Genomic DNA, 11,645 nt, shown 5'->3' on the forward strand with positions numbered 1-11,645 from the left:
CAGGATACTCCCTTGGGGGCGTCTCGTGACCGCACGCGGTGGGGAGCGTGTGACCCTGGCTCCAGGGCCGAAGGGGACCCGCTGGCCCTCACAGAGCGCCTTCGGGTAAAACGCGCTTTCACACGCAAATAACTTCCATCCAACCATCTAATAAATACACATTTGGAGTTTATTTTGTATCAGGCACTGCCATAGCTACTTCCCTACTGATGAACGAGAAGACGGTCCCTACCGTCCCCGTCAGGGAGGTGACCTAGAAACCAGATATTTAACGTAAGTAAGGATTTCCATCATAGTTGTGATGCTGCGAAGTAGTGCAGTAAGTAGCGAAGTAACGAAGTAAGGTTTCCAAAGGAAGTGACTTTTAATCTGAAACTCAGGGATGAATAGGAATTGGCTAGAAGAGGGAAAGGAAGAGCCTTCCAGACAGAAGAAATGCATTTATTGAAGGCCCTGAGAAGGCAGAGAACTTGCAGATTTGAGTAACAGGCTAGGAGGTTCGAGGAGGGATGGGGCCATGTGAGCTCAGGCCGGCCGTGGAGCAGGGCTGGCGGGCACGTTAAAGGCTGTCCATTGGCGGCAGCAGCAGCAACATGACAGGAGCTGTCATTTTGTCAGAAGTTTCCAACCAGAGCGACTCCATCTTGAACAGGGGCTGGGTAACATGAGGCAGAGACCTGCTGGGCTGAATTCCCAGGAGGTTAGGCCTTCTTCGTCACAGGATGAGACAGGAGGTCAGCACAAGGTAAAAGGTCACAAGACCCCGCTGATAAAACAGAATGCAGCAAAGAAACTGGTCAAAACCTGCCAAAACCAAGACAGGAAGGTGACCTCTGATCGTCCTCACTGCTCATTATACGCTAATTATAATGCATTAGTATGCTAAAGACACTCCTAGCAGCGCCAGGCAGTTTACAAATGCCATGGCAACGTCCAGAAGTTACCCTATATGGTCTAAACAGTGGAGGAACCTTCAGTTGGGGGGGATCCCCACCCCTTTTCTGAAAAATTCATTACTAACCCACCCCTTGTTTATCATATAATCAAGAAATAACCATAAAAATAGCCAACCTTAGGCCAGGAGCGGTGGCTTACGCCTGTAATCCCAGCACTCTGGGAGGCTGAGGCTTGCAGGTCACCTCAAGTCAGGGGTTTGAGACCAGCCTGGCCAACATACAGTGAAACCCCGTCTGTACTAAAATACAAAAGTTAGCCAGGTGCTGGGCGCGGTGGCTCACGCCTGTAATCCCAGCACTTTGGGAGGCCAAGACGGGCGGATACGAGGTCAGGAGATCGAGACCCTCCTGGCTAACACGGTGAAACTCCATCTCTACTAAAAATACAAAAAATTAGCCGGGCGTGTTGGCGGGCGCCTGTACTCCCAGCTACTCGGGAGGCTAAGGCAGGAGAATGGCGTGAACCGGAGAGGCGGAGGTTGCAGTGAGCCGAGATCACACCACTGCACTCCAGCCTGGGGGACAGAGCAAGACTCCCTCTCAAAAAAAAAAAAAAAGTTAGCCAGGCTTGGTGGCACACGCCTGTAGTCCCAGCTACTTGGGAAGCTGAGGCAGGAGAATCGCTTGAACGCTGGAGGTGGAAGTTGCAGTGAGCCAAGATCGTGCCATTTGCATTCCAGCCTGGATGACAGAGCGAGACTCCATCTCAAAAAAACAAACAAACAAACAAAAAAAGTTGAAAGAGGCCTGGAATCAGATATCAACTTTAGATACTAGGGAAGTATGATTTTTTTTTTTTTTTTAATCTCAGCTCACGGGAACCTCAGCCACCCAGGTTCAAGCCATTCTCCTGTCTCAGTCTCCTGAGTAGCTGGGATTACAGGCACGTGCCACCAAGCCCAGTTAACCTTTGTAGGGATGGGATTTCACCATGTTGTCCAGGCTGGTCTCAAACTCTTTTTTTTCGTAAACATTTTATTCATTTTATAGAGAGATTTCTTGTTTGCTTTTGTTCTGATCATTAGGAGTGGTTGAGGAGTACTGAATCCATCACTACTTTCATGACACAGGTAAGAGTCCAGATTCACATTTCCAGGTACCAGGAGTTCCCTCTAAATGCCACAATCAAGTCAGCCTTCATTTACATTTCTTTCTACTGAACACAGCAATGCCCACTGGTATCTCTGAAGCGTAATCGCATCTTAAGTAAAGCAGCTGTTTGGAATTTAACACTCCCCTTCTTTTTTGTCTTATAAACTGAACTGCATCTACGTACTTCATTCCACATTCAATCAAAGCAAGTGCAACCAGCACAGGTGCCCTTCCCAATTCCACAACGCAATGCACTGCAACACAGCAACCTGGCTCTTCACGAAATTTGGTGTTTAACAGGTTTAACCAATCATCTACTATCTGATTAGGGGATGGAGCTCCATCATCAAATGGCCAATCTAGAACGTGGATTCCTTCTTTTTCAACTGGAGCTTTATCATATGTAGCATCACAAACTCAAACCGAAGTCGTCACTCCATACTTCTTAAGTTCCTCTGTGAACTCGTTGAGAGTAGCATTGGTAGGGTTGTGAGTTATCAGAAAACGCATGTTCTCATAGGAGATCTTCACAGGGGCTACACGGTTCACTATGGCAAATAAAAAGTGTGAGCGTGCCTGTGAGTGTGATGGGGAAAGTGAAAAAAAAAAATCAATAAATCTTGAAATGTTTCACAACAGAAAACATTAAAAAGACCATGAAAATGCCTATTATCAATCAGTGTTTTCTCTATTCAACTTGTTTATTCCTTATGAAGCTTCTCTCTTCAAGATAAGCAAAGTATTTAGAATCCACTTGAATCCAAATTCAGTTTGGGCCTCAATTTCTGCAGATGGATACCTTCGGACTCCAAAAAACCCAACTACATACAAAACTGAAGCAGCCTTTACTACATTTAGGCACTAGTGAGACAAGTTAAAAGTGTAGGTCACTTTCCACTTGTTTACTTGATGCTTAATTTTACTGGAGTCATTCAAAGAAATATGCTTGCAATTAAAAAAAAAAAGCTGGCCGGACGCGGTGGCTCACGCCTGTAATCCCAGCACTTTGGGAGGCCGAGGCGGGCGGATCACGAGGTCAGGAAATCGAGACCATCCTGGCTAACACGGTGAAACCCCGTCTCTACTAAAAACACAAAAAATTAGCCGGGCGCAGTGGCGGGCGTCTGTAGTCCCAGCTGCTCAGGAGGCTGAAGCAGGAGAATGGCCTGAACCCGGCAGGCAGAGCTTGCAGTGAGCCGAGATTGCGCCATTGCACTCTAGCCTGGGCGACAGAGGGAAACTCTCTCTCTCAAAAAAAAAAAAAAAAAGCTGCCGGGGTGCGGTGGCTCACGCCTGTAATCCCAGCACTTTGGGAGGCCAGGGCGGGTGGATCAAGAGGTCAGAAGATCGAGACCATCCTGGCTAGCATGGTGAAACCCCGTCTCTACTAAAAATACAAAAAATTAGCCGGGCGTAGTGGCGGGCGCCTGTGCTCCCAGCTGCTCAGGAGGCTGAGGCAGGAGAATGGCGTGAACCCAGGAAGCGGAGGTTGCAGTGAGCTGAGATCACACCACTGCACTCCAGCCTGGGCGACAGAGCGAGACGCCGTCTCAAAATAAATAAATAAATAAATAAATAAATAAATAGCCAACTATTTCTGAGGCCAGTCTCGGTGTCCAGAAGTCTTCAAGGCAATGTTAATTATGGCACATAGAACCTCCAAGCTCACTTGTCAGCGAAAACGCTGTGCTCAGCCTGGCAGAAATCTGCTCTCACATTCAGAATCGCCATAAATGTGCAACGTATATTCCAACGAAAAACGCTGGCGAGCTGGGCACTGGGCATTGAAGTCCGGCGGCGGGAGCGAGGAGGTGCCTCTCTCCTCAGTCACCTGGGCGGCGGCGGCGGCGGCTGCGGTAGCGGTGGCGGCGGCTGCGACGACTCCCCCCGAGCCTCGGCGCGCGACGCCCGGCCCGGCGGCGGCGGCGCCTCTCCACCGATCCGTTTTGCTGCTGCTGCGGCCGCCGCTGCGTTTCCTGCTGCCGCCGCTGTCCTGTGGCGTCGCCTCGCGCCGTGCCCGGCCGCCGCTGCCGCTCCCTCGAACTCTTGACCTTAAGTGATCCATCTACCTCAGCCTTCCAAAGTGCTGGGATTACTTCTAAATTCTCCAGACAAGTTTTGCCTCCAGATGGCCTGTTTGATGGTCAACATGTGGTCTTTGCTCCTTAGATTGCTCCTTATCTAAATTGCTCAGATAAGAACTTTTTGTCTCCGGGGCCTGTTCGCTCTCTCACCTTTCTTAGGGTCTAGATTGGGACTGCTTTCCAGTAACAATTTTACAGATTGGGAAACAGAGCCAGAGACAGGAAATGACTTCGGCAAGATCAATAACTAGTAAGGAAAGCAGCTCTGGGCTAGAACCGGGAACTCTTAACTCCCAGAGCAGGGTTCTTGCTGCTCTTCCCCAGGCAGTGCAACTTGTCAGGCTGCCTATCTGATCAGGGAGGGCTTGAGTAAGGCTGCTCCGGGGCTGGGAGTGGCCCACTCTCCAGAAGGACTGCACTAGGTGTGCTAGATGTGGTGGCTCACACCCGTAGTCACAGCACTTAGGGAGGCCGAGGCAAGTGGAGCGCTTAAGTCCAGGAGTTCGAGACCAGCCTGGGTAACATGGAGAAACCCTGTCTCTACAAAAATCATCTGGGCACAGTGGCCTGTGTTTGTGGTCCCAGCTAGCTCCTCAGGAGGCTGAGACAGGAGGACGGCTTGAACCCAGGGGTTTGAGGCTGCAGTGAGCCATGACCACACCACTGCACTCCAGGCCAGGCAACAGAGTAAGACCCTGACTCAAAAAAAAAAATGTCTAGCCCATTGCAGTGGCCCCTGATCCTAAGAGGTTGAGGCAGGCAGATCACTTGAGTCTAGGAGTCCAAGACCAGCCTGGGCAACACGGCAAAACCCCTCCTTCTCTACAAAAAATACAAAGATTAGCCCAGCATGATGGCATGCGCCTGTGGTCCCAGCTACTCAGGAGGTTGAGAGGGTAGGCTCGCTTGAGTCTGGGAGGTCAAGGCTGCAGTGAGTCCAGATGGCACCACAGCACTCCAGGCCAGGGACTGAGCAAGGTAACACATTATCATCTGTTTATTTAAGGCTCTGTAAACAGTGGTTGTGGGAGGGAGGGGGAGATTCAGGGACACTGTGAGTGAAAGACTTTTATAATAGGGTCTTTAGTACTGTTTGATCCTTTTTTTTTTTTTTTTTTGAGATGGAGTCTCGCTCTGTTGCCCAGGCTGGAGTGCAGTGGTGCCATATCCTGTCTCAGCATCCCAACTAGCTGGGACTACTGGCATGTCTTGGGGTGGGGGGAGGGGTCTCAAAAAAGAAAGAACTTACTGACAACAGTATAGGTTTGGAAAAGGAAAGTTTATTAGAAAGGAAGAACACTGCAGCAGAGTGCAGCAGGTGCCTCCACGGGAGGACTGAGTGCGCTGTGGTGGATTTTCCTTAGGAGCATGTATGGACCTTAAGGTGAGAGCTTAGGGTTGTAAAATGAGCTTCAGCATGGCATAGAATGTACAGAAATTTTAGGTTGTGAGGGCAGAGCCCTCAGGAATGGGGTTGGTGCCTTTGTAAGGGAGGCCAGAGAGAAAGCCCTACCCCTTTCTACCACGTGAAACCACAGTGAGAAGGCATAGCTCATAAAGCAGGAAGTGAGCCCCCACCAGACACTGAATCTATAAGCACCTTGATCGTGGACTTCCTAGCCTCCAGAAGTGTGAGAAATAAGTGTTTGTTGTATTTTTTTTTTTAAAAAGAATGTATAGACATTTTAGTTACTTATAAAAGTTGAAAGAGGCTTGGAATCAGATGCCGACTTTAAATACTAGGGAATTTTTTTTTGTTTTTTTCTTTTGAGACAGAGTCTCCCTCTGTCGCCCAAGCTGGAGTGCAGTGGCCTGATCTCAGCTCACTGCAACCTCTGCCTGCTGGTTCAACCAATTCTCCTGTCTTAGTCTCCTGAGTAGCTGGGATTACAGGCATGCACCATCACGCCCGGCTAATTTTTGTAGGGAGGGTGTTTCATCATGTTGGCCAGGCTGGTCTCTAACTTTTGACCTCAAGTGATCTACCTGCCTTGGCTCCCAAAGTGCTCACAAAGTGTGTGTGATTCACCATGCCTGGCCTTTATTACTTCTAAATTCCCCAGGCAAGGAGTTTCGCCTCCAGATGGCCTGTTTGATGGTCAACAGGTGGTCTTTGCTCCTTGGATTGCTCCTTTTTTTTTTTTTTTTTTGAGACGGAGTCTTGCTCTATCACCCAGGCTGGAGTGCAGTGGTTCGATCTCTGCTCACTGCAAGCTCCGCCTCCCGGGTTCATGCCATTCTCCTGCCTCAGCCTCCCGAGTAGCTGGGACTACAGGCGCCCCGCCACCACGCCCAGCTAATTTTTTGTATTTTTAGTAGAGACGAGGTTTCACCATGTTAGCCAGGATGGTCTCAATCTCCTAACCTCGTGATCCACCCGCCTCGGCCTCCCAAGGTGCTGGGATTACAGGTGTGAGCCACTGCGCCTGGTGGATTGCTCCTTATCTAAATTGCTCAGATAAGAACTTTTTGTCTTGGGGGGGTGACTTTTGCTCTCCTCACCTTTCTTTGGGTCTAGATTGGGACCCCTTTCCAGTAACAATTTTACAGATTGGGAAACAGAGCCAGAGACAGGAAGTGAGTTGGGCAAGATCAATAACTAGTAAGGAAAGCAGCTCTGGGCTAGAATCGGGAACTCCTGACTCCCAGAGCAGGGTTCTTGCTGCTCTTCCCCAGGAAATGCAACTTGTCAGGCTGCCTATCTGATCGGGGAGGGCTTAAGTAAGGTTGCTCCGGGGCTGGGAGTGGCCCAGTCTCTAGAAGGACTGCACTAGGTGTGCTAGATGTGGTGGCTCACACCTGTAGTCACAGCACTTAGGGAGGCTGAGGCAGGTGGAACACTTGAGTCCAGGAGTTTGAGACCAGCCTGGGTAACATGGAAAAACCCTGTCTCTACAAAAATCATCTGGGCACAGAGGCCTGTGTTTGTGGTCCCAGCTAGCTCCTCAGTAGGCTGAGGTGGGAGGATGGCTTGAGCCCAGGGGTTTGAGGCTGCAGTGAGCCATGATCACACCACTGCACTCCAAGCCAGGCAACTGTTGGGAACAAGCCCCCCAAAATCAGGCCATAAACCGGCCCCAAAACTGGCCATAAACAAAATCTCTGCAGCACTTGACATGTTCAGGATGGACATAACGCCCACGCTGGAAGGCTGTCAGTTTACCAGAATGAGGGCAAGGAACACGTGGCCTGCCCAGGGTGGAAAACTGCTTAAAGGCATTCTTAAGCCATAAACAATAGCATGAACGATCTGTGCCTTAAGGACATGCTCCTGCTGCAGTTAACTAGCCCAACCTATTCCTTTAATTGCCCATCCCTTCGTTTCCCATAAAGGATACTTTTAGTTAATTTAATATCTATAGAAACAATGCTAATGACTGGCTTGCTGTTAATAAATATGTGGGTAAATCTCTGTTCAGGGATCTCAGCTCTGAAGGCTGTGAGACCCCTGATTTCCCACTTCACACCTCTATATTTCTGTATGTGTGTCTTTAATTCCTCTAGCGCCGCTGGGTTAGGGTCTCTCTGACCCAGCTGGTCTCGGCAGCAACAAAGCAAGACCCTGACTTAAAAAAAAAAAAAAAAGTCTAGCCCGTTGCGGCGGCCCCGATCCTAGGAGGTTGAGGCAGGCGGATCACTTGAATCTAGGAGTCCGAGACCAGCCTAGGCAACATGGCAAAACCCCTTCTCTACAAAAAATACAAAGATTAGCCCGGCATGGTGGCATGCACCTGTGGTCTCAGCTACTAGGGAGGTTGAGAGGGGAGGATCGCTTGAGCCTGGGAGGTCGAGGCTGCAGTGAGTCCAGATGGCACCACAGCACTGCAGGCCAGGCCACAGAGTGACAGAGCAAGATAACACATTATCATCTGTTTGTTTGCTTTTTTTTTAAGGCTCTGTAAACAGTGGTTGTGGGAGGGAGGGGGAGAGTCACACTGTGAGTGAAAGCCTTTATTTATTTATTTATTTATTTATTTATTTGATAATAGGCCCTTTAGTACTGTTTGATCGCCTTTTTTTTTTTTTTTTTTGAGATGGAGTCTGGCTCTGTCCCCCATGGCTGGAGTGCAGTGGCGCCATCTCCTGTCTCAGCCTCCAGAGTAGCTGGGACTACTGTCATGCATTGGCTGGCTAATTTTTGTATTTTTAGTAGAGACGGGGTTTTGCCTGGCTAATTTTTGTATTTTTAGTAGAGACGGGGTTTCGCCAGGCTGGTCTTGAACTCCTGACCTCAGGTGATCCACCCGCCTTGGCCTCCCAAAGTGCTGGTATTACAGGCATAAGCCACTGCGCCTAGCCTGAGTTGTGACACGACTCATTACTTTTCCAGTAGTGTGTGTGAAGCAAGTTGGCTGGGCTCTCTGCGTGCTCTCCAGCCCATGTCATCTTTTGCTCCTGGCTAGCCTACCCCTCTGCTCATGTGCTCCAGAATACCCCAGGATTGCTTCGTCTCTGCCCGTCTAATCCAGTTGCCTGCCTATCACACAGCCCAGCTCAGATCCCGGCCCACCTTGCCAAAGGATGAATGAGTACTTCCCTATCTGGCCACCAGAGAGCAGCCTACACCTAGGACATGCCTTGGGTAGGCTGAGACGTTGAAGAGGCAGGCCACTTTGATCTGAAATGCTGAGGCTGCCAGCTGGCTTTGAGGTCCAATGCCCCCTCTACCCAAGGTTCCTGGGGCAGAAAGAAGTATAGTCCCATCCAGTGAAGGTGGTGATAGACTTGTCCCCTATCTCTACAAAGCTTGGGACTCCCCAGGCCAAGCATGCCAAGGCCACCCTCTCCCACACTGGTTCTAGGACCTCAAGATGAGGGGCATTTCCTGGACCGGGGCACAGACTCATCAGACAGATGTCTGGGGTCCTGGGGTTCCACAAGAGGGGGATCAGGGTAAAGGCACATCTCTTAAAAACAGGAGCAGCCGGGCGCGGTGGCTCATGCCTGCAATCCCAGCACTTTGGGAGGCCAAGGCGGGCAGATCACGAGGTCAGGAGATCGAGACCATCCTGGCTAACACGGTGAAACCCCGTCTCTACTAAAAATACAAAAAATTAGCCGGGCGTGGTGGCGGGCGCCTGTAGTCCCAGCTACTCAGGAGGCTGAGGCAGGAGAATGGCGTGAACCCGGGAGGCGGAGCTTGCAGTGAGCTGATATTGCGCCACTGCACTCCAGACTGGGTGTCAGAGCGAGACTCTGTCTCAAAAAAACAAAAAACAAAAAACAGACAAACAACAACAAAAAAAACAGAAGCAAATGGCCAGGCGCAGTGGCTCACGCCTGTAATCCCAGCACTTGGGAGGCCAAGGTGGGTGGATCACTTGAGGTCAGGAGTTACAGACCAGCCTGGCCAACGTGGCAAAATCCCATCTCTACTAAAAATACAAGAAATTAGCCGGGCATGGTGGCAGGCGCCTGTAGTCCCAGCAACTTGGGAGGCTGAGGCAAGAGAATCGCTTGAACCCGGAAGGCAGAGGTTGCAGTGAGCCAAGGTCGCACTGTTGGACTCCAGCCTGGGCAACAAGAGCAAAACTCCGTCTCAAACAAAACAAAACCAAGCAAAACAAAACAAAAACAAAAAAACCCCCAGGAACAAGTGGATGCAGCCATCCTGTTCCCCACCTCCTACCACAGGGCTCTGGGACTTCCTGCACACTCCACAGCTCAGTCTTGGTCAGCCCATCTTTAGCTGGAAGCAGCCCAAGGCCACTAGATTCTGAGAACTCAGTCTAGCCAAGGACTCACTGGCCCTGCTTCCTCCCAGTTCATCAGAGAGACATGGGAGGAATTTCTTCCCAAGGAAGTCCTAGGCCACTCCCACTTTATTCAGATTATATGCCATAAAATTTACTAATGTAAGGCTGGGCGCGGTGGCTCACGCCTGTAATCCCAGCACTTTGGAAGGCCAAGGCGGGCAGATCACGTGAGGTCAGGAGTTCGAGACCAGCCTGGCCAACATGGCCAAACCCCGTCTCTACTAAAAATACAAAAATTAGGGTGTGGTGCCCCATGCCAATAATCCCAACTACTCAGGAGGCTGAGGCAGGAGAATCGCTTGAACCCGGGAGGCAGAGGTTGCAGTGAGTGAAGATCGTGCCATTGCACTCCAGCCTGGGCAACAAGAGTGAAACTCCATCTCAGGAAAAAAAAAAAATTAGCCAGGTGTGGTGGTGCGTGCCTGTAATCCTGGCTACTCAGGAGGCTGAGGTGGGAGAATCCTTTGAACTTGGGAGGCAGAGGTTGCAGTGAGCCAAGATTGTGCCACTGTACTCCAGCCTGGGCAACAGAGCAAGACTCCATCTCAAAAAAAAAATTTACCAATGTAAAGTGTACAATTCAATGGGTTTTAGTATATTCACATAATTGTGCAGCCATCAGCAGCCTAACTTTACATTTTCATCATTCAAAAAGAAACTCCATACTCCTTGGGAGTCACTCCCCATCGTAACTCTCTCCCCAGCCCCATCTGGCAGCCAGCTCCTGGTATCCACCAAATCTGTGTCTATGGGTTTGTCTATTCTAGACATTCCAGATACACGGAATCATAAATTGTTGGTCTTCTGTGGCTGGTTTTTGAGGTCCATTCATGTTGTAGCATGCATCAGTACCTCATTCTTGTTAATTGTAGAATAATATCCATCATGCCCATCCCACCTTTTATGGATCCATTTATCAGCTGGTGGACACCGGGCTGTTTCCATTTTGGGGCTATTATGAATAATGCTGCCATGAACATTTCTGTGCAAGTTTTTGTGGGTATGATTTCATTTTTCTTGGGGTAGATAAGAAAGTGGAATTGCTGGGTCTTACGCTAATTCTGTTTAATATATTTTTTTGAGACAGAGTCTCACTCTGTCATCCAGGCTGGAGTGCGGTGGTGCGATCTCAGCTCACTGCAACCTCTGCCGCCCGGGTTCAAGAGATTCTCCCGCCTCAGCCTCCTGAGTAGCTGGGATTATAGGCACCTGCCACTGCGCCTGGCTAATTTTTGTATTTTTAGTAGAGACGGAGTTTCATCATCTTGGCCAGGCTGGCCTTGATCTCCTGACCTCATGATCCACCCACCTCGGCTTCCCAAAGTGCTCGGATTATAGGCATGAGCCACTGTGCCCAGCCAATTCTGTTTAATATGTTGAGGAACTGCCAGACTGCTTTCCAAAGCAGCTGCACCATTTTACATTCCCACCAGCAGTGAATTGGGGTTCCAATTTCTCCTTGCCAACACTTGTAATTTTCTCATTTTTTTTGAGATGGAGTCTTGCTCTGTTGCCCAGGCTGGAGTGCAGTGGCGCAATCTCGGCTCACTGCAAGCTCCACCTCCCAGGTTCACACCATTCTCCTGCCTCAGCCTCCCGAGTAGCTGGGACTATAGGCACCCGCCACCATGGCCGGCTAATTTTTTGTATTTTTGGTAGAGACGGGGTTTCACCGTGTTAGCCAGGATGGTCTCGATCTCCTGACCTCGTGATCCACCCGCCTCGGCCTCCCAAAGTGCTAGGATTACAGGCATGAG

The 11,645-nt window shown here is 49.9% G+C and overlaps 1 pseudogene; it reads right to left on the minus strand.

Annotated features, from left to right (window-relative positions):
• Positions 1 to 345: 345 nt before the first annotated feature.
• On the minus strand, positions 346 to 2,681 carry LOC129394486 (protein tyrosine phosphatase type IVA 2-like; annotated as a pseudogene).
• Positions 2,682 to 11,645: the final 8,964 nt, after the last annotated feature.

The sequence above is a fragment of the Pan paniscus genome, chromosome 19 (assembly GCF_029289425.2).
Source record: "Pan paniscus chromosome 19, NHGRI_mPanPan1-v2.0_pri, whole genome shotgun sequence".
NCBI lineage: Eukaryota > Metazoa > Chordata > Mammalia > Primates > Hominidae > Pan > Pan paniscus.